This window comes from Theropithecus gelada, chromosome 20 (assembly GCF_003255815.1).
Source record: "Theropithecus gelada isolate Dixy chromosome 20, Tgel_1.0, whole genome shotgun sequence".
NCBI classification, from domain to species: domain Eukaryota; kingdom Metazoa; phylum Chordata; class Mammalia; order Primates; family Cercopithecidae; genus Theropithecus; species Theropithecus gelada.
In genome coordinates, this window is record NC_037688.1 from 23,760,118 (window position 1) to 23,784,462 (window position 24,345).

Genomic DNA, 24,345 nt, shown 5'->3' on the forward strand with positions numbered 1-24,345 from the left:
AGCCTCCCAAGTAGCTGGGATTACAGGTGCCTGCCACCACACCCAGCTAATTTTTGTATTTTTAGTGGAGTCAGCATTTCACCATGTTGGCCAGGTTGGTTTCGAACTCCTGACCTCAAGTGATCCACCAGCCTCAGCCTCCCAAAGTGCTGGGATTACAGGCGTGAGCTACCGCGCCTGGCCCAGAAGCTCATTTTCCCTTTTCTTTAACCACACAGATGTTTGCACAGACACAGTCTCTCTCAGTTCCCGTGCCTGTCCTGTTCAGTGTGCGGCCTCTCCTCATTTGCCCTCCAGATCTGAGCCCTGGGCTGCTGGGTCGTGTGAACGACATTGGCAGGCTTCTTGCCCTGGAGCTCTCACTTGGGTCCATCTGGCAGGTGCTGACAAGAGATCAGAGGTTGGAAAGGGAGCAAGGTATTCACTCTGGAGCTCGCCCTTCCAGCTGCAGGTCCATGGCAGGTTCTGGGAACCCTTTCTTGCCCTACTACTGAGGCCTAGAGATGATCATTGCCCCCAGTGTTGCTAGCCCCAAAAGTGCTTCACCATCCCTTGCTGATTTTCCCTTCACCTTCCCAGACTGTTACAAATGGTTTATTTATTGACCTCTCCTCAATTCCCCCATTTGAGGGTACCATCTGTCTCCTTCTGGGATCCTGATGGATACCCCAGGCTCCTCTCTAGGTTCACAATGTTCTCTGTTACTGGAAGCACATTCTCAAGGCCCACTTTTTCCAAGAACCGTCCCCATCTCAGCCGTAAGGTAGATCTCCGTGCTGACTTTCCACCTACCATTTGGCTTGCATCACCCTCTCCCTTTCACTATCAGACCTCAGTCTATGAACACAACCTCTCTTGCAACCATTCAAAAGGAACTCAGGCTCTCTCAAGCCTCTCTTCATTCCCCCTCGGTGCCCGGCACAAGCCCTGTGTGCTCTGGGGAGTTTTAAGAGACCGATAAGCATTTCCTCCCTCACTCCCACTCTGGCGACATCGCTTTGGCATTTCTGTTTTAAACACCAGTGATCTTATATGCTGACCTTTTCTCAGTCCCTGACTCATAGGAAGATTTCGCACGGGGATGCACCTGTCCTATCCTCTACCCCCAACTACCTGCAGGGGGATGCCTTCCCAGAACCCCAGAACACTGAGCCTGAAGAACCCCTAAGGACCTGTTCCTATCCCCTCATTCTGCTGATGGGGAAGTGGAGAATCAGATTGTGTAAGGGACTTCCCAAAAGCTGCAAGATGAGTTTGTGAGAAGGGAGACCGATCTAACCCATGGCCTTCAGGGTGCGGCGTTTACAGAGAGCCCGAGGGCACCTGGCCTTGTGTCAGATGCCTCACGCATCTAAGTGCCTCTTCAATGCAGGTGCCCAGCCAGGTGTGACCACATGGGGGCCACAGGAATAACACGCGGCATCTTCCTGAGGGTCTATCGTCTTTCAAGCTTTGAAGGAGAAAAGTGAAGAAGGGTTAAGTACACTAGGGTGAGGCAAGGGAGGCCCCTGCCTCGGAGCAAAACTTAAAAGATGCCAAAACCTCAGTAATCAAGATAAATTATATTTTAATGCAGTACTTTTTAAAAATCCAAATTAATGCCCCAAAATTCATTATGAACAAAACATCAAAACTGTAAGTAAAAATGGCATTCCATCCTGTATTTGCACAACTCTGCCTCACTTGCTTCCCCCTAATCCCAGTGCTGGTTCCAATAAAACTTTATTTACAAACAGGAATGGCCAGTTTGACAATCTGAGTCTTTAAAATATTGCATCCAAATGTTATTTATCTTGATCACTGAGTTTTTTGTTTTGTTTTTTGTTTGTTTGTTTGTTTTGGTTCCTCAAGGTGAGGGCCTCACTCTCCTCACCTTTTTCCTGGCTGGCTCACTAAGCTAGTAAATCATTTAAAATAAGCACAAATAAAGCAAACCAAGTTATACCGACAAGTGGAATACAAAAACCCTGTGACTTTTTTAAGATAAAACAACAGACTTGTGCTTTGGGCAATACTGTCAAACTCCTGGAGCTCTGCGTTCACCCTCTCCTCATTTAGGGGTATTTCACAGCAACAGAATTGGACAGGATTATCCTGATAAATTAGGTGAACCATTCTGTTCCACTTTTGAGATGAGGAAGCCGAACCTGAAAGCTGCTGGGTGAACCGTCACACGTCACCGAGTTAATGGATGATGAGAACCCAGGTAAACTGTTGGCTGGCTGGCTGAGTAAAGACACACTTGCATCTGAATCCCTTTCTTCACGTTAATAAAAATAGACAAGGGAGTGACCTGAATATGCCTCATTGAACTTGTCAACCCACTTCTCCCCAGACCAAGCGCACCAACCTTCTGGAAGAACAGGTTAGGTGACATAATTGTTACTTTGGTTAAAAAAAAAAAAAATCGGCCAGGCGCAGTGTTCACACCTGTAATCTCAGCACTTTGGGAGGCCGAAGCGGATGGATCACCTGAAGTCAGGAGTTCAAGACCAGCCTGGCCAACATGGTGAAACCCCGTCTCTACTAAATACAAAAAAAATTTGCTGGGCATGGTGGCGCATGCCTATAATCCCAGCTACTCGGGAGGCTAAGGCAGGAGAATCGCTTGATCCTGGGAGGTGGAGGTTGCAGTGGGCTGAGATTGCGCCATCGCACTCCAGCCTGGGCAACAGAGTAAAACTCCATCTCAAAAAATAAAAAAACAAACAAACAATCCAGGAGATTGGTAGATATCAAATACTATCACAGTTATAGGGACTATCAGCATTTTGGAAGCTCCATGTAAGTTTCAAATCTGATCCAATTATGTCCTAAAGGTGGCCTAGAAATGAAAGCTGGGGCTGTGTCAGGGGACCTTGGTGCCACCTGTGCCAAATTCATCACCCTCCATTCTTCCTCTGATGGCTTCTCTCTCTGGAATGACATCCTCCTTCTCCCCAGTCCAGGCCAACTTCGCATGAATTTCAAGACTCAATGTCACCCACCCTTTGCATAAGCCTTCCTGGACACCTCTTCAGCATTTGTGCTGCCTCTTTTGCATTCATTCATTGACTTATTCATCCAATTCATAAATATCTCAGGAATTTCTTTAGCTCAACACAGTGCAAGGATCTGAGGACACAGTCGAGAATAAAGAGACTTTGTGCTCTCATGGAGCTCACGGTATTGTTCCCATGGGTTCCAGTATCTCCCTGTCTCTTGTGGTGGGGTGGCGTGCTTCCCTCTTGCTCTCCCCAGCTTGACCAGAGCACCTCAAAACCATGTGCTATTTATCTATTAATCCTCAGGGCATAGCTGGACTCAGCCCAGAAGAGATGCTCAATATAAATGTGAATGAGTGAGTAAGTGACCTAAATTGGTGTTTACCTTGCACTGGTGTTGCAGGTTGTCTGATCATCATGCCCATGAGCTCTGCCCTCTGGCCATTTCTATCATCACACAAATTCCCACTGGGGACATCTACAAGAAACAGAGCTGCTTTTCCATCTAAGGCAGTCAGCATCAACCGGCTGGGGCAGGAATATTCCCCATAGCTCCAATCAGTGCACATCTTGAGCCAGTGGTCCAGCAGGGCCTCAAAGACAGCATGCCTAATGCAATCCTTTTGATTGGAAAGTGGGCAAAGAGCTCTCAACGATCCACTTTCCCTTAATTACATGAAGCAAACACCTCCTCAAGTACAGCCACAGAAGCCTGTTTGAATCTTTTCCCCCCAGCCCTCCCATCCTGCCCACTGACCAGCATAGAGGAGTTAAAAAGCCAAGAGCTGCCGAACGAATTGAGAATAGGATACACCAGTCCATCTGCCTGGGGCAGTGGGTTCACATGTGAGTCTGTAGCATCACATCCAGATTTCTGCTCTTGTTCCCAGATTCCTTATGTAAATCTGTAGACTGAGTTCACCTCGAAATTTCAACATGCTTCTAAAACCCTAAACCTTGCTATAAGTTATGGATCAACTCAGAAGGGGTTAGGCAGGCCAACAAGCCCTCAGCTAGCTTACGAGGGATGAGTCAAGTCTGAACAGCCACAGATCTTACAAGGGAAGCCCCAGGGGGTGGAGGGCCAGAACCCCAGATCTTCACACGGGAACACAGGGCAGCAGGGCCCACTCCTTTTCCTCTGCTGGCTCGACCCTGCTCCTTCCTGGCCTCCTCCCTGGCTGCTTCTCTGACCTCCCAGCCTGCAAGCAGACAATTAAGCCTCTGCAAAGACTCATTTCCCTCTGCTCTAGCACTCCATGACCTGACCTTGACTTGTAAACTGACCTTGGTATTTGAGGCCTTCCCTAACCTCATTCCCTCACTCCCAAAGCGGCTGTGTTTCAGAATGTTCTCCAAATTTAAATCTCTGCATTGATTCAGAGACATTTGTGGGCAGACCACAGACCTCTTTTCTAGTAAAACCCTCCTCCAACCCCTGGGTATTCTCCCTCTCTCTCATATATATGTGTGTCTCATATATATATGTGTGTGTGTGTGTGTATATGTGTATGTATATATATGTGTGCACATATGTGTATCTATATGTGTATATATGTATGTGTATACACACACACATATACACACACGTACATATGTGTGTATTTATGTAACATTAGTTGAATGCATAGCATGTGCTGGGGGAGAGAACTAATGCTTCACTGAGAACCTACCACAGGAAAGAACTTTATCTTGAATTTCATTCCATTTTGGGGGCCAGATATTATTATTGTTCTCATTTTCAGTTGAAGTTGCAAAGATAGAGACAGACTCAACCACTTGCCCAAGGACCCACAGATAAATGGTGCGCAGCACTCACATCTTGGCCTCTTGACTCCCACCACACCATCCAGTCACCTGCCCACCTGCCCAGATTCTGCCCGTCTAGATCCCACCCTATGTCTGTGAGGTTGCCAGTTGCATTAGTCAGGGCCTGGTGGGAAAAGGGTGATGGCTCACTCCAAAGGATATTTAAGGAGAGTTTGATAAAGCTATTCACCTATGTGTGGGTAGGAAAAGCCACTGGGACTGTTCAGGGTGGGATCCCAAGGCTTGGGGCAGGAAGGAGCCATCACCACTGCAGCCCAGAAGAGGGAAGGGGAGATAATGGCCAGAAGCAGAATCAAGGGGGCTGTGTGGTGAGGGGTCTGTGGCTTTATGCCAATAGGTGCAGCCAGCTCGTGGGCACCCCCAAGAAGATATCATAGAGTATAAACACCCCAGCACCCTCTCCCCCAGGCCCCACTTTAACCTCTGATCTCCTGTATTTGCCATTGACCAAAACCAATAGTAAGCCAGAAGGCAAGGGGGCCAGATGGGATTCCAGACAGATCAGCATCCCAAGACAAAAAGCCAGGGGCATCCACCCTTGTCTAGGTGAAAATTCCACATCTTAAGTACAAGAGGACACATAATGTCCCATCGGCCACTGAGTTGTTGCAGGGTAATGTCAGTCTGATCATACTCACACCAGTCCTCTGATCACAAAGTTTTAGTTTGTAATCATAGTTCATCTTCCAATGTGCATTCCACATTCCCCTTAGCCTCTGCTTGGGGGAACTTCCTTACCTTGGGAGAGAACCAACGCTTTATTTCTGTGAGGTGTGAGTCTTTGATAGCCTTGTTTTTATTGGGTTGCCACAGTTGAATTTACTAGGACTTTGGGAAAGGGAGTATTAAGAGTTAAGAGGTGTCCCTGCAAATATCCTGAGCTACAAATATAATCCTCTTTGCCCACTCCCCCAATTCGCCTTGGTAATTGGGACCTCTTCCTGGGGCCAATTCAGTGGCACTCTTTTTTGCTTGTTGATTGAATGGCATGAGGAACCCCAAATATCCAAAAGATGTTTTGGCCTTCAATTGCACCAGCGTTTCTCACTGTAAAATATTAGGACTAACCTCTGTTTGGAATGGTGCAATGCTGTTTACATAAATCATCACATCCAACTCTCAGTACAAACTTGTGAGATTAACACTCATTATCCCAGTCTATAGATGAGAAAAGGGAGGCTCAGAAAAGTAGACTAATTTTCCCAGTATTACACAGAGCTAGTGTCTGAATACTGGTACTGAATGCTAAAGCCTGGGGCCCTTCCCTTGCCCCAGGCTGCTGCCTGCAGGAGTGCATAGGCCAAGATTGTCCCAGGAGTGTTAGATATGTATGTCCAGACAGACAGCCCTTTGGGCTTTTAGAAAATATCATTTATTTCCCTCCATGACCCTTTCTTCTGCAAGCCCCAAACATCACAGAGCTGGTGGGAGCAAAATGCTCTTTTCATATTTTGCAGAGGACCTGATGCGGTTTTCTAGTCTTGACTGTCCAGGCTCAAGACAAAAAAAAAAAAAAAAAAAAAAAAAAAGGTCACCTGGAAAAAGCCCCCTCTTATAACCACTGCAGCCCCTGACAACTGATTTCTAGGCCTTTCTTTGAGGGGTAGAGACTGATAACAGCAGACACATCTCTCGAGGCTGGATTTTTGAGTTTTTTAAATTAATTTATCTTTAATTGACAAATAATAATTATGTACATTTGGGTGGTACAATGTGCTGTTTTGACCTATGTATATGCTGTAGAAAGATGCAATCAAGGTAATTAATGAATCTATCACATTGCCCACTTAACATTTTTTTGTGGCAAGGATATTAAAAATCTAATCTTTTAGCAGTTTTGAAATATGCATTATTATTCACTGCAGTCATCATGCAGTGCAACAGATCAGCAAAACTTCTTCCTCCAGTCTAACTGAAACTTTGTACTCTTTGATGAACATCTCCTCTTTGCCCATCCCTCCTGCTACCCCACCCCTGCCCCATCTCTGGTATCCACCTATCTACTATTTCTAAGACAGAATTTTAGATTCCACAAATAAGTGAGATCATAGAGTATTTGTCTTTCTGGGCTAGGCTTATTCACTTAATGTAACATCCCCCAGTTCCATCCAAGTTGTCACAAATGATAGCATTTGTTTCTTTTTTAAGGCTGTATAGTATTCCATTGTGTATATATACCAAGTTTTCTTTATCCATTCATCCCTTGATGGACACTTAGGTTGTTTCCATATCTTGGTTATTGTGAATAAAGCTGAAATGAGCATGGGAGTACAGATATCCCTTCAGCATACCTATTTCAATTCCTTTGTATGTCTTCCCAGTAGTGGGATTGCTGGATCATATAAGAGTTCCATCTTTAGTTTTTTGAAGAACCTCCATACTATTTTCCAAAATGGCTATACTAATTTACATTCCCGCTAGCAGGGTACAAGAGTTCTCTTTTCTTCATATCCACACCAACACTTGTTATCACTTGTATTTTTGATAACAGCCGTTCTAACAGGTATGAAGTGATATCTCATTGTGGCTTCAATTTGTATTCCCATGATGATTAGAGATGTTTAGAATTTTTTCCATAAATCTGTTGACCATTTATACCTCTTCTTTTGAGAAATATCTTGTTCCTGCTCTTAGATGCCTTGCCTATTTTGTATTGGGTTATTTGTTTTTTCACTGCTGATTTGTTTGAGCTCCTTATATATTCTGGATATTAGCCACTTCTCAGATGTGTGGCTTGCTAATATTTTCTCCCAATACATAGTATAACCCATCACTCTGTGGATTTTTTCTATGGTAATGCAGATGCTTTTTAATTTGATGCAATCTCCTTGTCTATTTTTGTTTTTGTTGCCATGCTTTTGGAGTCCTATCCATGAAATAATTGCCCAGGCCAATGTCATGGGGCTTTTCTCCTTTTACTTCTAGTAGCCTTACAGTTTCAGGTCTTATATTGAAGTCTTTTATCTATTTTGAGCTGATTTTTGTATATGGTATAAGCATGAAATTTCATTTTGTGCATGTGGATATCTGGTTTTCCCAACACCATTTATTTTTAAAAATTGTCCTTTCTCCATAGTGTGTTCTTGGCACCTTTGTCAAAATTCAGCCCAAATGTCCATCAATCAAAAAGTAGATAAAGAAATTGTGGGGTGTGTGTGTGTGTGTATATATATATATATTATATAATATATATATTTTATATATATATATATATATATAAAAAAAGGGATACAACTTGGCCACAAAAAAAGGAATGAATTAATGGCCTTAGCAGCAATCTGGATGGAACTGGGGACTATTATTCTAAGTGACTAACTCAGGAATGGAAAACCAAACATCTTATGTTCTCACTCATAAGTGGGAGCTAAGCTATGAGGATGCAAAGGCATAAGAATGATACAGTGGACTTTGGGGAATCAGGGGAAAGGGTGGGGGGGGTGGTGTGAGGGATAAAAGACTACAAATTGGGTTCAGTGTATACTGCTCGAGTAATGAGTGCACCAAAATCTCAGAAATCACCACTAAAGAACTTACTCACGTAACCAAATGCTACCTGTTCCCCAAAAACCTATGGAAAAAAAATTTTTTTTAAATTATCGATAGTAAATATTTGGGTTTATTTCTGGGCTTTCTATCCTGTGCCATTGGTCAATGTTTTTATTCAAGTACCATGCTCTTTTGATTACAATAGCTTTATAATATATTTTGAAATCAGAGCATTTGATACTTCCAGCTTTGTTTTTTTTCCTCAAAAGATTCCTTTGACCATTTGGGGTCTTTTGTGTTTCATGCAAATTCTTAAATTGTTTTTTCTATTTCTGTGAAAAATGACATTGGAATTTTGATAGAGATTGCATTGAATCTGTAAATCTCTTCAGGTAGTTTGGAAATTTCAACAGTATTAATTCTTCCAATCCATGAACATGAGGTATCTTTCCATTGTTTTTCTTCAATTTCTTTCATCAATGTTTTATAGTTCTCAGTGTACAGATGTTTTACCTCTTCAGTTATTTTATTTTTTAAAGCCTATGGTAAATTGAATTGTTTTCTTAATTTCTTATTCAGGGAATTTGTTTTTGTTTGTTTGTTTCTGAGATGGAGTTTCACTATGTTGGCCAGGCTGGAATACAGTGGCATGATCTCAGCTCACTCCAACCTCCACCTCCTGGTTCAAGTGATTCTCTTGCCTCAGCCTCCTGAGGAGAGTTTGTTGTTAAACTATAGAAGCACTACTAATTTTTGTATGTTGATTTTATAACCTGCAACTTTAATAAGTTTGTCATTTCTAACAGTTTTTTGATGGACTATTTATGGTTTTCTATACATAAGGTCATATCATCAGCAAACATACACAATTTCACTTCTTCCTTTCCTATATAAGTACCTTTTTTTTTCTTGCCTAATTGCCCTGACTAGGACTTTCACTACTATGTTGAAAGGAAGTGGCAAAGTGGGCATCCTTGTCTTGTTTCTGATCTTAGAAGAAGGGCTTTCAACTTTTCACTGTTTAGAATGTTAGTTGTGGGCTTGTCATACATGGCCTTTATTGTGTTGAGGAACATTCTTTCTATATCTATTTTGCTAAGAGTTTTTATCATAAATAGATGTTGAATTTTTTCAAGTGCTTTTTCTCCATCTATTGAGACGACCACGTAGTTTTTTTCTTCATTTTGTTAATATGGTGTATCACATCTATTGATTTATGTATGTCAAACCATCCTTGCACCCTTGGGATAAATTCCACTTGATCGTGGAGAATTATCTTTTTAATGTGCTGTTGAATTCAGCTTATAAGCATTTTGTTGAGGATTTTTATGTCTATGTTCATCAGGGATATTTCCCTGTAATTTTCTTTTCTTAGAGCGTTCTTGTCTGGCTTTAGTATCAAGGTAATGTTGGCCTTGTAAAATGAGTTAAGAAGTACTTCTCCTCTTCAAGTTTTTGCAAGAGTTTGAGAAGGATTGCTAATAGTTTTTTCTTTAAATATTTGATAGAATTCAGTAGTGAAATCATCAGAAGAAATTAAAAGGTAAATTTAAAAATATCTTAAAAATGGAAACACAACATACCAGAACTTGTGAGATGCAACAAAAGCAGTCCCGAAAAGGAAGCTTATAGCAATAATTGCCCACATCAAAAAAAGAAAGATCTCAAACAAGCAACCTAACGTTACAACTCAAGGAACAAGAAAAAGAGCAAAAAAGGCCAAACTTAGCAGAGGGAAAGGAATAAAAAAGATCAGAGCAGAAATAAACAAAATAGAAACTAGAAAAAAAAAAACAGCTAAACTAAAAATTGGCTTTTTGAAAAGATAAAATCAACAAACCTTTGGCTAAACTAACAAAGGAAAAAAGAAGACTCAAGTAAACAAAATTAGAAAGAGAAGATATTACAACTGATACCACAGAAAAAGATTCGTTAGAGACTACAACGCACAACTATACAACAACACATCCCAGCATTCTGGGAGGCCGAGGCAGGAGGATTCTTTGAGCCCAGAAGTCCGAGACCAGCCTGAGCAACAGAATGAGACCTCATCTCTACTAAAACTACAAAAACTTAGCAAGGTGTGATGGGGCACATCCGTAGTCCCAACTACTTCGGAGGCTGAGATGGGAGGATTACTTGAGCCCAGGAGGTCAAGGCTGCAGTGAGCCATGATCGTGCCACTGCACTCCAGCCTGGGTGACACAGTGAGACCTCATCTCAAAAAAAAAAAAAAAAAATGCCAGAGAAGTAGGAAATCTAAACAGACCAATAATGAGTAAGGAGATTGAATCAATAATAAAAAGTCTCCCATTAAAGAAAAGCCCAAGACCTATTTAATGGCAGATGGAGCCACCAGATAAAGCATCTTTGCAAAACTCCAAAGCCTCCTTTCCATGCCCCTTCAAATTAAAAGAGTTCCCTCTACTAATATATTAACTAAAATGAAATATTAATGGCTGTCCTCTATTATTTATTGGCTGTTTTTGGAGAATAAAATATTGAGACCCAAAGAGGAATCAATTTCTATGAAACCTCCCTTTCCTGAGAGGGCTTGATTCGTGCCACATAATAAAGAGATAAGCTTATCAGCTGCATCAGTTCAAAGACGTGTGCTGTAAATGTTGATTTTGAACCAATAAGAAGATTATAAGCACTGTCATAAAATATCCTTTCAGGATGTAAATTACTCAAAGCCCTTCATGGGCAGACACAGTATCTCATGCCTCAGTGATCCCACTCTATTCAACACATCTCATTTATTAAAGCCAGAGAGGCCCTCTGTTGATAAAGCCCCCTAAATAAATGATAACCTTCATCTCCTTCTTCCAAATTATTTTCACGATTAGAATTTGAAATGTTCATGATGGAGGTGTCATGTCAAAAATTATGGCCTCTGTAAACCATGTACGCATCTTCATTGGCAAGCTCAGCTTCACCTGACAGTCAAGCCCCAAGCCCCTATTTGTTAGAGCAGGACAATGGGTCTAGCAGTGCAGACAAGCTCTGAGGGCTCATCTTTACAATGCTCAGCTGTGAGATGCAGGATGTAATGGAATGAAAGGGCTTGGGCTGCAAATCTGCCTTGCCGTTCAGTCTCAGCATGACCCTGCATGACTCAGGGCGTGCAGTATGCCCTGGACAAATCACTTAACCTCTCTAGAACTGAGTTTCTCTTACAGGGAGGTAGGAAATAATATGTGCACCCACCAGGCACAGAGTCTGGCTAATAGTAGGTTCTCAGTAAATACTTTTCACTGGATCGCCAACCATGGTACAGACCCCTTGGGGCAGGCTTCTTCTTGTCTCAAGGGCTCTCAGAAACCATGGAGTATCCTGAGCAGCTGTGCCTGCCTCAAAAGGTTCCAAGAGACAGCCCATCCTGGACTCATCTCTGGCCTTCGTTCACAGAAACCCCACCTGACTTTGAGGGCCCAATGCAAATGCTATCTCCTCCTTGAAGTATCTCAAGATTCCCTCACTTGAATTTTATCTTTCCTTTTCATCCTTTCCCAAATATTCATAGAGTGCCCCCCATGTGTCAAGCATCGCTCTGGGCTCTTTACAGATGGGAGCTTGTGTAATCTTCATTACAACCCTGCAAGACAAGTCTTGTTGCCTCTATTTGAGAGAAGAGGGAATTAGGCCTGGGGAAATTATCTTGCTCAACATCACACATTGAGTAAGAGATGGGACCAAGATCTGAACCAGGTTTGACTTGATTCCAAAGCCCATGCTCTTTCCTTTCTGTTCCACTGGCCACCCTGCTGTTGCTGGACCCACAGCTCAATGCTATCTATCTGGGCTTCACTTACCCTGCTGAGCATGCCTCGGTTCTACTGGGAATAGGTCTCAGAGCTTGTCATGGATGCTACAGCTTCATCTGCCTGGCTTCCAGCTGGAATAGCATCCATTTACTCATGATATCTTCAATCCCTGCAAGACTTCCTCAGCCAGACCTAGATGACAGCACTGACTTAAATTCATTTCTCCCATTTCTCCATTAACCATGCTGTTCCTCAGTTTCTTCATCTATAAAATGGGATCAGAATGGTACCTATCTCAGGCAATAGCTATGAAGATCAGATGAGATCATTAATACAGAATGTTTTTTGCACAAGCCTACCACAGTCGGTGCTCAATAAATGTTAACTACTATTTGTTGGTATCTTAAAGGTTTCTGGCTAAGTCATTCTGACTCCAAATCCATTCTCTCCCTGGTATTGCACTGATAATTTCTCATGCCCATAGCAAAAAGCTTGGCATATAATGGTCAGCAAGTCATGAATTGCTGGAAAATTCTCTAATGTTTTCCAAAGAACATGCTAATTAGTGTCAAGAGCAGCTACATAGGACAATGGAGGGTACACAGGCTCCAGAATCAGACAGGCTAGAGTTTAAGTCTTGGCTATGATACCTTCTAGTGGGTGGTCCTGGGTGAAGTCATTCAATCCTTCTGGAGCCTGTAATTTCATGTCTGTAAAATACGGGGTGGGGGACAGTCTAGATACCAAAGCTGCTAGGTCACCATAGGTAGAAAAAGAAACTGTCATCAGGAATACCATAAATGCTCATTTCCTTCCTCCCTTCCACCTTTTTCCTTCATTTTTCCTCTTTCCTCTCCCAACTCTCTACTTCCCAGTTTCCTGCCTCTGCATCTTATGAATGTCATCACCAGGACTGTGCTCCATCTCCTACCTGTTCTTGTGTTTTTGGTGGGGGTCTGGTGTGGACCCATTCATTAATTTGACCTCATCTCTCTGGAGGGACATAATAAATTCTTCAGCAACAAGGACCAAAGCCTACCTCATCTTAAGTGACAGTAGCTGCTTAGACATGTTCCACAAATGCCCATGGGAGGAATCATTCCCATCCACAATGAAAGGGAACTGCTGGCAAAAAGAAGGCCCTCAAACCAATCCTTAAAACTCTCCACCTTTCTCCATGCTATAGGTTATATCACAGCAAGGACCCATTATTCTAACACAATACTGAGAAGACAAAATGGTGGTTCATTGTTACGGTGCCCAAACCAAGCTGTACTATTCACAATAGCAAAGACATGGAATCAACCTAGATGTCCAGCAACAGTGGACTGGATAATGAAAATGTGGCACATGGCACATATACACTGTGGAATACTACATAGCTTTTTCTTTTTTTTTGAGATGGAGTTTTGCTCTTGTTGTCCAGCTGGAGTGCAATGGTGCGATCTCAGCTCACTGCAACCTCCACCCCATGGGTTTAAGCGATTCTCCTGCCTCATCCTCCCAAGTAGATGGGATTACAGGCATGCACCACAATGCCTGGCTAATTTTTTGTATTTTTAGTAGAGACGGGGCTTCACCATGTCGGTCAGACAGGTTTCAAACTCCTGACCTCAGGTGATCCACCCACCTTGGCCTCCCAAAGTGCTGGGATTACAGTCGTGAGCCACTGTGCCCAGCCACAGCTATTTTTTAAAATGAGATAATGGCCTTTGTAGCAACATGGATGGAACAAGAGGCTATAATTCTAAGTGAATTAATGTAGGAACTGAAAACCAAATTTCACATGTTCTCACTTATAAGTGGGAGCCAAACATTATGTACACATGGACACAAAGAAGGAAACAATAGATGCTAGGGTCTATTCGAGAATGGAGGGTGGGAGGAGGGTGAGGATTGGAAAACTACCTATTGGTATTATGCTAATTACCTGGATGATGAAATAAACTGTATACCAAACCCCCATGCAATTTATCCATGTAACAAACCTGTATGTGTACCCCTTGAACCCAAAAGTTAGATAGAAAAAAATGTAACGCTCCCATGTGTACAACAAAATACACACAAAACATAAACACAATGAAACAATGCAAGAATTACTAAGTGTTCTTCATATGGAGATTGTAAAGTTCCTTGCAAATTCTTCAGAAGGAATGGGTTCTCTGAATTACTACTACCCAGAACACAGAAACCATTTGATTCATTTTGTTCACACGGCAGTTCTGTCTTGTCAAGAGCTGACAATCAGACATGCAAAACAAGTGCTATATATGAATTTTGCAAAAGTATCACTTTGGGAAAACAGAAACCAAAACAAATTGAAAAATCATATAAATAATTACTTGGAGTCTCAGCTCTAACATGAAAAAGGAAGGTACAGAAGCAGAAATGCTAATTAATATGACTGTGTAATTACACGGGCCCAAATTAATAAACTAGAATTACTCCAGATTTCCAGCAGGCAGCCCATCTTCGAGTGTGATCTCAGAGGTGTGGGCACAGAAGGGAAAATGCTTGGGTTTCCTTTGCCAGGTGCCCAGCTGGAAAGGCATCAGGAAAGGGGAATGTGAGGCCCCCATGCAGGAGAACTAAGCCCTCCTAGCCTCACCTCTCTGCTCAGACATGTTGAGCCCTCATCTACATCAGCAGGTACAAGCTTCCACCAAGACAACTTCTCTAATTAGGAAGTCATTCCTCATGTAGCTACAACAGCCCAACCACAACTTGCTAAGGACAAAATTAAACCCAACACAACCAAAGGATGGGATTTATGAAGCAGCCAGTACATGCTCTTCTCCCTTCTCTCCCTGTCTTTCTATATCTATGTCTCTCGCCCTGCCTCCTAGTTCCCCTACTTCTCTCTCAATTTGTTTTGGTTTCTGTTTTCCCAGACTAATACTTTTGCAAAATTCATAGGTATCACTTGTTTTGTATGTCTGATTGTCAGCTCTTGACAAGATATAATTGCTGTAAGAATAAAATGTATCAGACTCAGTCAGGTAGATGGTATCATCTATAAAAAAGTAATTATCTCACTCTATAGCAGTGAAAACCAAGCCTCCAAAGGTCAGCTAATCTGATTTTGCTTAAGCCACATAACTGGAAAACAGAAGGTTCTGAATTCAAAACTCTGGGCGTCTGAGTTCAAACTCTTTTAATTACAGTAAGCTTCTTTCTAGAAATTAAAAATGCTTCCACCTCCCCTACTTAGAGCTACAGCATTCATTTGATCATGTGTTCATCCAATAAAGTCAATCATGTGCCTATCATGTGCCAGCTTTGGGCTATGTCCTGAGAATACAATACTGAGCAAAAATTGACCCAGACCCCACTTTCAAGGAACAAAGACAGTGAGATAGAATGTCATAAATAAAATGATCACACAAACAAATACGTTTCCATTGTCTTTGATCACAGCTACATAGCAGAAAGACATAGAGCTATAAGAACTTGTAAAAGTGAGGGTCAAGTGATCAGGAAACACTCTGCCGAAGAATGGTTGATGTGTGATCTGAAAGATAAGTGCAAATGTATAATATGTAAAGAGAAAATAATTTATATGAATATAGAAGAGTGTTCTGTACTTGCTCCATTTTCTTCCTGTCCATTGACCTCTTAACCTGCTCCAAACTAACCTGGCTTCTGCTCCCATCATTCTGTCATTGAAGTTCATACAATAAATTTTATGGACGTGTTCAATCCTCAGCTTGAGCCTTCAGGCATTTTGGACAACACTGCTACTTCCTTCTCCTTGAAATCACCTCCTCCTCGGCTTCTGAGCCAGAAATTTTCTGGTTTTTCCCCTGCCTTTATGGATCCTCTTTGAAAATAGTCACGACTTCATCAATTTCCTCAAAGTTGTATCTCTCGCCCCTTCTTCCGGACTCCAGATCTCTATTTCCAAGTTGCCTGATAGACTACTGTTCTTAGGTATCTCAGAGGCACCTCAAACTTAGCAGAATCAAAACTGAGTTCATCTTGTGACCCCCAACTCCATCTCAGCACCATCCATCCAAGTTGCAAACCAGAATCCCAGGCAATATCCGTGATCTCTTTCCCTCCCTGTCGTATATGGTAGAATGAATAATGGCCCCCAAAGATATCTAGGCCCTAATCCAGGGAACTTGTGATGTTACTCTATTGGCAGAAGAGAACATTGAAGATATGATAAACTTAAGGTTCTTGAGATGGAGAGATTATCCTAGATTATCAGGGTAAATCCTAAATGTAATCACAGGATCCCTTATAAGAGGGAGGCAGAGGAAGATTTAATGGCAGAAGAGGAGAAGGCCATGTGATGGCAGAAGCAGAGATTAGAGTGGTACAGCCACAAGCCAAAAAATGTCAGCAGCCACTGGATGCTGGAAGAAGCAAGCAATGGAGTCTCCCTTGGAGCTTCCAGAAGGAACTAGTCCTGTCAACACTTTTATTTTCAGCCCTCTAAGACTCATTCCTGACTTCTGGCCACCAGAACTGTAAGACAATACATTGCTGTTGGTTTAAGCCATGAGTCTGTAGCAATTGGTTATAGCAGCAGTAGGGAACCAGTACACCCTACTAATCCACCCCAACCAGTCCTTTTGATTTTGCTATCTCAATAACTCCCAGATGCATCTACTTTTCTCCATCTCCCCACCTCCTTCCCTTCCATTATCTCTTAAATGAGTAGGTTCCACAGTCTCTAGCTTCCCATGACTCCTAAGATAGAGAGCAAAATCATTGGCATGACCCACGAAATCTTGCTTTTCCTGGTCCCTGTCTCCCTTCCCAGGCTTGTCTCGCACTCAGGACACACACAGGCTTTCTTTCAGATCTTGGAGGGTACTAATCCCCATCCCCCACAAGGCCTTTGCACAGCTTTCTTATTAGGTATAGGATGCTTGTTAACTTCAGATCATAACTGAAGTGGCATGACTTCACCATATTCCTTCTGATCTCCCAAATTGGGTTCTTCTGGCACATAGAAGACTACACTTTTACATTAATTTTTAGGATTGTTTGGTGTGTGTCTAACTCCTCAGCTGGCCTTCAGAGAATAGGGAGAGAGTGGGGCTATGACTGGTTTTGTCCACCACTATATCCCCAGCATCTAGCAAAGTGCCTAGCACACAGCGAGTGTTTTGTTTGGATAAATAATTGGATAAATATTGGATAAATAATCCAAATATTGTTTGGATAACTCCCAGAGTCCAGGGAAGTGTCTTTGAGTGCGTGTGTGCACAGGGTTAGCAGTCTTAGTATTTGGCTTTGTCCCAGCACTTCTAGGCAAGTGGTTCGAAGAAGGGAGGTAACAGGAGAAGAACCTAATTGCACACAGCAGTGGCCAAGGAATCTCCAGAATTAGAATTTCATCTTCCCCAGTGTCGTCTTCAAAGGATGGGTGCTGGGTGGGGTTATTGTTCATTTATGATTCACAATCGTCAGTGTATTGGGATTTTCTTCACCACATCATCTACTCCCTCTATTTTTAGGCCTGTATAGTCTCCTCGGCCATCTTCCCTTGGGTTTCTTAGATTAAAGCACTTTGGAAATTGCCTATAAGAAGGCAGGTTCTTCAAATAGCTCCTCCGGGTCCAGATTTTAAGTGAAGGCACTCATAGCCCAGCCCGGCTGGGATAGGAATGGCTCTGAGTTAATCAGATAAACCCCTCTTTATCTATTTTATATACTAGGATTCCAAATAGGAATTTTTTAATAAAATGTTTTTCTGACTAGAAAGAAAAAAGTTTGTAGACCATTATTATTATACTTATTTGCACCACACTTTATACTTTTCAGAGTGTTTGCTGATTTGTTTCATTTGGTTCTCACATGAACCCTTCAGGCTAGGAGATCATTGACTTCAGTGGACAGATAACAAAACGACTCGAGGAGCTTAAATAACCTGCCCAAGATCACGCATCTCGTATAGGACAGAGCTGGGACTCAATCCTCTGACACAGAACTTCAAGCAGGCCATGGAATGGTGGCTGGAGCCAATTTTATCTATTCATTAAGGCACCAGATGACTTCAGTGAACATTTAGGTTCTTATGCCTGGAGAGAAAACAGCATACCATTTTAACACTGTTTTCCTCCAGGTGGCAAGATTGTGAGTAAATTTATTGTCTTCTTTATGCTTCTCTGTAACATCTACACTGTGCATGCATTAATTTTATAATCAGAAAACATTAGAAAATAAGGAAGTATGATTATAAAGTAAGTCAAGGGAATAATGGAATATAGGAAGATCTCCCCTCACCCTGGGAGGGGACAGGGGACGTGACTGATATTTGGTGCTGGCTCGAAGCTTGCTTTGCCAATTACCATTTCTTTAATCCTCAAGTCTCTTAACCTCTCTGAGTCTCAGTATAGCTCATTGTAAAAAGGAGAAAATAAACCTACCTGCATTGGTCAAAGCTCTTAGCTGCAAATGGCAGAAATACAACTTAAGCCAGCTTAGAGTGGAGAAGGAATTCACTGAGTCTTACGAATGAGGGGCTGAGGAATTTCACTGCAGACATGGCCACCTCTCCATCTGTGTGATCTGCCTTCCCGTTCTTCCTTCTTAAGCACTCTCTCACCCTGTGCCTGGAAAGATGGGACCCAGCAGGCTTCTCTTACCCACCCACATTAGCAAGTCTAGTGGAAAGAAAATCTACTCTCAGAGCTCATATACCAAGCCCAAGGATGGTTCTGATAGGTAGCCCATGCTGAGATCTTGCACCATCCCCAAAACCAATCATGGTGGCCAGGTAATAACCAATCCCATGTACTTACCCGAGAACCCAGTAGCCTCCTTCCGGGAGAGCTGTCTGTCCTGTGCTAATTACTGAGTGAGACAAACTGCTGGCCAGTCCAGATGAGGTGGGCATTTCCATTAGCCAGGGGATCTAATTTATATGTGCTGCTTGAGGGTTTAATTAGCTTGTGAAATGCATTTAAATGATAAGTTTTGCTTAAAAAAAATTTCAGTACTTGGCAGGTGAAAGAGAAAATCCTTAAAATCAAGGTGACAACACAGAAACAAAGAAATGTTTTGTCAGAAAAAAAAAAAAAATAGAAACATAAGAAACTGGGTGTGGGAGAAAACTGTCATGACCCCGGGTTCAGAGACAACATGTATGTAGCCCATTACGTAGACTAAACCCTGTGTGCCCACCAAGTTCTCTGCTGTGAGCTCCTTTTTGGAGGGCGGGGGCCTTAACTACGCTTTGAAAATTGGAGACAAGCATTGCAGAAGATGCTCCTCTCTCGATAAAACTCCAAATAAATTAGATATTGAACAAGATGCCGAGATCCTGGCAAGAATGCACAAAAAATTGGGCCTCGGGCTGTTGGGAGATGATAAATTGTCAGTTTCTCTTTAATAAGATTGTGTCTCATCACCATCTCCTGTAAGGGATTTGATAGCTTTTGTTTTAACCTGTGAAGATTAAAATCAATTCCCAACTACAGCTGGGAGCCCCAAGTCATAGAGGCACAAAGATACCAATTAATCAATCAATCAGTCGGTCAATAGATCAGCATGTCCAGATTGAGACCAATTTTTGCTGGGCATCTGGGGCAGGAAGAAGAATTAGAAAAATGATCCTGCAGATGCTGCCTGAGGGAAGCCATGCTTCAGAAGGCACTGTTTACAACTTTTAGGGGAAGAGCAAACCTATTTCCATTAGAATTACACTGGGTAGGCAGTGTTCTGTTTACTCATCAGTCTTATTTTATGGACATACTTGATTTGGGATCCTGGATTAACCACAGACTTTGACCTACCCTTTTGACCTGCTCAGATGCCCACACTGGCAATGTCACTCTTCATGTATCAGCTGGGTTTCTGGGTCCTACCTCTGCTCCCAGGGCATTACAAAAGAGGCAGAAATGAGAAAGAGGCATCAGACAGAGGCTCAAATTCCACTGCCACCATTTTCTACTTTTGTGACTTTGCATAAGATATTCAGCCCCTCTTAGCCCTAGTATGTTTAACCACCAAAGCAGAAATATGGACTTTATATGTTTATAAAGTCCATTTAAATAATATGGACTTTGAAGCCCTTCAAATGAGATCATGTATGTGGAATGCTTGCAATGAGACACAGTTAATGGTAGTTTGTTAACATTACAATCAATTGTCATTGGTGGTAATAATGTTCTTTCACCTACCAGGTTACTCCTAGGTTGGATTCTTTTATTTTTTATTTTTTTATTTTTAGTATTGATAAAAAATGTATATTGGCATGTTTTGCTTCTCTGTTTTTTATTGTTTTTCCCCACCTCCGAATGGACTTTCTTACTCTACCATAATCCTATTAAATTCTACAGACTTCTACTTACATGACACAAATACCCCTCTGGCTTCAGCCCAAACAGAAACTAATTGTCCCCTTGTTCGCCTGTGTGTGAGTTTGTTTTTCCAGATGAAACATTTCAGACTCTGTTTTCTTGTCCCTCGGCATTTTTTAACAACCAACACTGTATGAGTTAGCCACAAAGACAGGGTTTCTTGGAGCAAGGAAGTAGGAGTGTGTGAAGCAAGTGGCTGTGTTTGAAGCCACATTTCTTAATTTCAGCTGAGAAACAGCTGAAAGAGTATGATATAGAGCAGAGCATATAAACTTGGAGATCAGAAAAGGCAGCGTGTTAATTAGCCCTGCCTCTACCTCTGTAAGCTATGTGTCTCTGGGCTTATTACTAAACCAGTGTAAAATCAACAATTGTTCTTTCCCCTCGAAGAATGAAACTGGCATGATTAAGTGACACCATTTCCTTAAATATTTTGCAAAATAACATTAACAAGCCTTGAGAGTCATTACTTCCCTTGAAGTGAGGAAATCAAAGGAAGGACTTCTATGGGAGGCTCCAGAGAAAGGAGACTAAGACAGAAAAGTGGAAAACACAAGTTCAAGTCCTCGTCCTACCATCAGGGTACCTGTGATCTCGAACAAACTTCCTTCCCACTCTGGCCTCAGTTTACTCATTAGAACATGAAGAGATTTAGAGAACATGATCAATTAGGTATCCTTCCAGCTCTGGCAGTCAGTCACATTCTGGTCTGAGACTTCTCATGCCATGAAATCTTATTGCTATGATCTCTCTTCTCTGTCTTAACAGCCACACACCTGTTACCTCTTGCTTGTCAACAGTAATAATCACCAGTATTTATTGAATGACAAATATGAATCAGAGACTGTGCCAAATACTGTACACACCTCTTCTTATTTAATTCTCACCACAATCCTCTGAAGCACACTCAATTGTTATCCCCAGGTGAGGACTGAGGAACCCCAGGCTATGAAAGGTAGCAGGACTTCTTACTTACAAAACATTTCTGGGGCTTGAAGTACCGAATCCACATTGCTGTACCACCTCTCAACAATTATGACTGTAGGAGCTAAACTCTTCCTTTGTCCTCTTGAAGTCTGACTGAAAAACCAACTCACAAACGGCAGATTGATAAGAGAAAAGGCACTTCTCAAAGAGCTAAAAGTAGATCTGACACTCTATTGAGCCATCCTACTACAGAGTATCTACTCAAAGGAAATTAAGTCATGATATCAAAAAGACACCTGCACGCAATACTTATCACACCACAATTCACAACCACAAAAACATGGAAGCAACCTAAGCGCCCAGCAACCAAAGAGTAGATAAAGAAAATGTGGTATATCTCTACCATGGAGTACTAGTCAGCCATAAAAAGAACAAAATAATGTATTTTGCTGCAATTTGAATGGAACTGGAGGCCATTATTCTAAATGAAGTAACTCACGAATGGAAAACCAAATACTGTGTGTTCTCACAAGTAGAAGCTAAGCTATGGGTATGCAAAGGCATACAGAGTGGTATAATGGCATACAGAGTGGTATACAGAATGGTATAATGCAGGGATACAGAGTGGTATAATGCATACAAAGTGGTATAATGCAGGGATCCCCAACCCATTGGCCATGGACTGGTACCAGTCTGTGGCCTGTTAGGAACTGGGCCGTACAGCAGGAGGTGAGCAGCCAGTGAGCATTACCACCTGAGCTCTGCCTCCTGTCAGGTCAGTGGCAGCATTAGATTCTCATAGGAGCCCAAACCCTGTTGTGAACTGTGCATGCGAGGGATCTAGGTTGTGGGCTCCTATGAGAATCTAATGCCTGATGGTCTGAGGTGAAACAGTTTCATTGTGATAGCATCCCTTCTCAGCCCTGGTTCTGTGGGAAAATTGTCTTCCATGACACTGGTCCTGGTGCCAAAAAGGTTAGGGACTGCTGGTATAATGGGCATTGGAGACTCAGAAGGGAAAAGGGTGGGAGGGAGATGAAAGATAAAAAACTACATGTGGGTACAATGTACACTACTCAGGTGACAAGTGCATTAAAATTTCAGACTTTACCACTATACAATTCATTTACAGGTACACAAATGTATTAACGTGTATACAGGGAGAACCACAGGTGATCACCTCCCCTCACCCCCACAACAGGGTTCAGAAGCTTATAAACCATCCTAGCAAAACAGGTTATGGGAGGCAGACAAGAGGAATTCTGTTGAGGGGCAATAAAGGATCAGTAAGGAGATTAATGGATCCTGGAACAGGATTAATTTGTAAACATTTTTCTTGGGAATTTGAATGAGCCCGAGAGACAGATATTATTTAGTGAAATATCAGGTGTGGTTACATTCTTGGTATTACAGGGAGATGAAGAAAAAACGATTGTTCCTTTTGGTGGGTCTGAGTCTTAGGCAGATAAAGGAACTTCAACTTCATCCTGTGCTTTGGGAGAGACAGTGGTGCAGGGTAAAAGGCAAGAGAGACTTTGAGGCTTCTTCATTTCAGCATGTCAAAGAGCTACACTTTGGGGTATCAGTTTCTGAGCCCCGACATGATCTAGGCTTCCAAGACACAGAACTTGCCAAGGTCGCCTCTACCATCCAAGGTGTCTCTAAAGCATCTTCCTTTCTTCTCAGGTCTTCCTGCTCCCTCCATCCCCCCCTATTGTTTGGGCTTTGACTTAGGTATTTGATAAGAGGCAACATGGGGCAAGGGATAGTTTACCCGTGGAGGTGAGCTGAACAGAGTTAGAATCCCTCTGTGCCACGCAGAATGTGTACTCTTAGAAGACCTCCCCAAGCCTGGCTGCTACCCTACAGAGCACTCCTGTCCATGAGGCTATTGGGAGAGTTAAGCAGGATTCTGTAAATTAAAGTGATACCAACCAGACATACCACTGAGCATTGGCCCTGTCTCCCCCTACTTATATCCCAGTCTGTTAAGACACAACCCTTGAAAACTGCTTTCCTTATTTTAGAATTGACCTACTCCTCCTTGAATCAATCCAGATCTCAAAAAGTAACAAATTGCACACTGAAAATAGAGTGACTCAAAAAGTTTCTTTCTGAAGGGCTGTGTAGGAAAATGTGGGTAGAGGATACTAAAGGGATAAGAAAATATCTGGGGATTGGTACAAGTAGAAGTTTACCACCCCTAGGACCAAAAGGCTAAGAGGCAGATAGTTACCAGAAACCAGGGAATGAGAGGCATGGAGAGTCAGCTTCCTTAGGAGGAGCCACGGTCTTCAGTCAAAGGACATGGCCAGCCAAGAGGGGACTCTGCAGGAAGATTGTTAGGGGATACTCTGACTTCATCCTTGGCTGTGAAAATTAATTCCTAAAATATAGAATTGACCCAAACTATTTTGATCAAGTACCAGGATGACATTGACCCTTAGTCAAGCCATGAAATGTACTGATTAATAATGTTGTTTTGTAACTATCAGCCAAAGGCATTTGGAGCTGGTTTGAATGAGTTTGTTAGCATAGTGTATTGACAATGGTGAGATGGATGATTTGCATTCTCTGACCTCCCTCCAAATGCTTTGTGTGGCTCCACATTGGATGGACCCAGTTGGAAGCAGCAGGAAAACGAACCCATTGATGTCATTCATACAATTCGGCTTCTGGGGCAGAAAATAGACAGGAAAATGGTAGGGAGCAGATCTTCCCATTGCTCTGCTGTCACAAAGTCTATATCCCTTACATTACACTTGCTGGGCACTCGTTTATCAGGAATATCACACGTATGGGTGTGCTGGCCTCACCCACCTAATGGTGAGCCCCCTAAGGGCATGCATTCCCCTTCCTTCCCATGGGCATCTCCCACCACCCATCTCAGTGGCTGGCATAGAGGAGGTGCAAGGCTACGTGTAACTGAATCTCCAGGAGAAGCATCAAGCATCATGGGGAACCAGCCAGCTGCTTGCTTTCCCCAAGGCTGTTTCCAAACATTGCTGCTAAAGACCTTGCCAGTTGCTGAGC